The sequence below is a fragment of the Zalophus californianus genome, chromosome 10, assembly GCF_009762305.2.
Source record: "Zalophus californianus isolate mZalCal1 chromosome 10, mZalCal1.pri.v2, whole genome shotgun sequence".
Classification (NCBI taxonomy): domain Eukaryota; kingdom Metazoa; phylum Chordata; class Mammalia; order Carnivora; family Otariidae; genus Zalophus; species Zalophus californianus.
This window is the reverse complement of record NC_045604.1, coordinates 2,839,234-2,843,557: the sequence shown is the minus strand read 5'-3', so window position 1 is coordinate 2,843,557 and position 4,324 is coordinate 2,839,234.

The window sequence follows — 4,324 nt, the reverse complement described above, 5'->3', positions numbered from 1 at the left end:
TACTCATTCTAATCCCCACACTACATATAGGTGAAATCAGTGGAAAGCCGTATGTCCTCTCCCCTTCCAAATAAGTGTTAGGTGTCCCCCCCACCCCACATCTGGCCCAGGACTATGGTCAGATGGAGGCCTCCACACTATACATCTAGAGGTTTAAAAGTTAGAGCTCAATCTAGTAAACTAACAACATAGATTTTATCCCCCTGCCTTGACAAATATAGCTTTCTTATGACCTGGTAGTCTAGGTTCAAATAGAAAATTCTTGGATCCTTGGGATTCCCTGCAGAACATGGCAGTGTAAGGAAAGTAAGCTTCTGGCTGCTGGCCCCAAGCCTGCAGTGCCATCCTTCTCTCCCCGGGCCCAGCTCCATCCCACAGCAGACAAGCCAGCCTGCACACACCCGCTGCTTACACATCCTGCAAACAGCGTTGTCTTGGCCATCCCTCAGAAAAAGATTAGCAAATGTGACAACATGCTAACAATTGATGAATCTAGGTAAAGAACATGCCAGTATTCATTGTGTTATTCTTGCCATTTTTCTTTTTTCTTTTTTTTGGGGGGGGGAACTGCAATTTATTTTTTTATTTTTTATTGTTATGTTAATCACCATACATTACATCATTAGTTTTTGATGTAGTGTTCCATGATTCATTGTTTGTGCATAACACCCAGTGCTCCACGCAGAACGTGCCCTTTTTAATACCCATCACCAGGCTAACCCATCCCCCCACCCCCTCCCCTCTAGAACCCTCAGTTTGTTTGTCAGAGTCCATCATCTCTCCTGGTTCGTCTCCCTCTCCGATTTCCTCCCCTTCGTTCTTCCCCTCCTGCTATCTTCTTCTTCTTCTTCTTTTTTTCTTAACATATGTTGCGTTATTTGTTTCAGAAGTACAGATCTGTGACTCAACAGTCTTGCACAATTCACAGCGCTCACCATAGCACATACCCTCCCCAATGTCTATCACCCAGCCACCCCATCCCTCCCACCCCCCACCGCTCCAGCAACCCTCAGTTTGTTTCCTGAGATTAAGAATTCCTCATATCAGTGAGGTCATATGATACATGTCTTTCTCTGATTGACTTATTTCACTCAGCATAACACCCTCCAGTTCCATCCATGTCGTTGCAAATGGCAAGATCTCATTCCTTTTGATGGCTGCATAATATTCCATCGCGTATCTATACCACATCTTCTTTATCCATTCATCTGTCGATGGACATCTTGGCTCTTTCCACAGTTTTCTTGCCATTTTTCTAAAGGTTTTAAATTTTAAAAAATGTAGGGGAAAATTAGCGTTTTGTTTAAAAAAGATAATAAATCTCAAAGTGGTGAAGTGCATTGACTTTGACCTATATAGCTCACGAGTGACAGAGCAAATCCACCTCCAGGGCTGAGGCTGCAAATCTAGTTCCACACCCTCTACCACATCAATGTGGGTCGCGAGTCTGGGCACTAAAGAGCTGTGATTCAGTTCTCAATTGGCCCATTGTTTTAAAGATTTATTTATTTGAGAGAGAGAGAGCATAGAGGAGTGCAGAAGGAGAGGGAGAGAGTCTCAAGCAGACTCGGAGCTGAGCACGGAGCCTGATGTGGGGCTCGATCTCACAACCCTAAGATCATGACCCGAGCCGAAACCAAGAGATGGACACTTAACCAACTCCACCACCCAGGCGCCTCTCAATTGGTCCAGTTTGTGAGCAGAAAGATCTGTATGTTCATGAACGTGAAGGAGTCTAGACTTAGAACAAGTGACCATCTTGGAAAATTTTCTAATACCAAAGAGGAGTGTCTTTTGCCATTGGAGGTTAGAACCATCCGTATCTGTGTGTGGGAAAAGTGAAAGAGGTCTTGCAGATAGCACTGGCCTCCAAAGACATGTAACGGAGCGGACGCACTGCCTTTTCTCCGAGGGTCAAAGTGGACGATTCTAAGGACTTACTCTTCTGTCACTTGCAAGTCAGCCTCGGGACAATGGTTACAGAAACCACAGCTGCTGGTTTGGGAGCAGAGCCTGTTGATAACAAGATTTATAACAGATTTATCTGTTCAGTATTTTTCCACTCATAAAGTACTCTCAAGGATGACAGATTTCCTGTCCCTTACTTAAAAATGTATAACATTCCCCTAGTAGTGAGGAACATACCCAGCACCCAGATCTTAGTTTCTAAGTGCCATTTTCTACAGAAAAAGACAGAGATCCTTGGAGGAATGGCTGATTCTAGAGCAGAGGCAGGAAAACACAAGACAAGCCCAGAATATCTTGTAGTGCCAGAAAGTTCCAGAAGTGCTCAGAGAAAAGCAAAAGAATGAGGGCATGTCAAAGGGACACAGGAGCTAATCTGAAAGAGCCCCAAGTGGCCAAAGCGGGAAACGTTTGAGCAATGAAATAGAGTAGCCTAGCCTCGGAATATTACCTAACGTACAAAACAAATATACATGAGTCTGTGGTGATAGAAACAAATGATTGATGGAACGAATGAATGAGTGAATGAACACACACACAAACAAATAAATAAATGAAGGAGAAGAGACAAGTCTCCCTTACAGAGCTGGAACTTAAGCCCTTCCTTGTCCCACCCCCCGAGGGACGGGACCTCGTGGCTTGTTTCCAAACAACCAAGTGTGGAAAGGGACAAACAGCATCTTCACGCTGAAGAAACCTGGTGAGACCCCCAGAACCACATGCTCACGATGAGCAGCACCCGGCGATAATTATGCCGCTATCACGGTTTCCCTGATAGGACATGACAAGAAGTACACGCGACTCCTGTGTCATTCTTTCTGAAAGCCCGTACCTCCAGTCTCAGGTTTTCATGAGAAAAACACCAGACAAACCCAAACCCAGAAGACATTACCAAATATTTGACCGATGTTCTTCAATACCATCAAGGTCACACACACACACACACACACACACAGAAAACTGAGAAACGGTCACAAATCAGGGGCATCTAAGGAGAGGTAAACAAATGCAGTGTGGTATTTTGGATGGGATACTGGAAGAGGAAAGGGATATTAATGGAAAAGCTGATGAAATATGAATAGAGTGGAGCTAATCCTATGGTACTCGTCCTGGTTTCTTAGTATTGACAAATGAACTGGGGTAGTGTGAGATGACCACGTTCAGGGAAACGGGAACGGGGTGTGCGATATATGGGCACTTTCTCTCCTGTCTTTGCAACTTTTCTGTGAGTCTAAACTCATTCCAAAATTTAAAGCTTAGTCTTAAGAACTATAGGATTTTAAATGCTTTTTTCTTAATATGAAAAAATCAGGATTTTCACAGTTTCTAACAGTCACTGACTCCAAGTATTACTGGCTTCCCTTCATGTAAAATCTAAACACTGTTCCCGATTAATCAAGCCACGGCCTAGTAAATTGTGGTCTATGCAATGCACAGCTGATATTTGGAAATGAAACCACAGTTTTGGGGCCGTAACTGAGACATTCATCTCAGTGACTCAAACACTACCCAAAAAACAGTACTTGACTTACTTAAACGATTTAAGTCTTTGGAAGTTGACTGTAAACATGACTTGTGTGTTTGGACATCTTATATCATGTCATGAATGCAAAATTTTATTTGCTAATTGAAAGCCCCTCTTTCAAGAAAATTAATGCCAGAAACAAGAGAACAGAGGATAGGACTTCAACTTCCCCTCAAGCCTTCGTCAATCAATAATATTCGAGTTTTCCACTTCTGTAAGCCACTCTTGTTGGTTGAAAACTGTATGAGTCGTGAAGCATGTCCCAGTTCATGGCCGTAGAATAGTCATAGTGACATTGAGCGTCCAAGGTGCGCCGGGCTCTGGGCTGCAGACTCTACAGCGTCGTTGCTCTCATACAGACATCGATACCAACATCCCCCTTAAGTGGATATTATTTTTACCTCCTTTGTACCAGTACCGAGAGTGGGGCCGGAGGATGCTAACTAGGCACTTGACCAAAGGTCACGTAACTAATAAGAGGCAGAGGCAGGATCTCATCTCAGCCCTCCTGAGATAAATGAAGGCAGCGGAGACAGGGCACAGAGGTCAGAGGCCTAGGTGACGAAGGACCGAATGCCACTTGACCCCCTTTATGTCCCCAGAGGGCCTGATGTCTATGGCTGCTATGGCTCGTACCACATTTTATAAGTTTTTGAAAGAGATACATTTCATTCATCTTATTATACTTCTAAGGTCCTGGACATTGCATGGAATATGACTGATGTTCAATACAAGCGCTCGTTAGAGAAAGAAGCTGTCGTAGGCGCATGGACACACGTCGTTACATTAGAACAATAGCAAACATTCATAATTCATCCTCTGTCTGATGTCTTC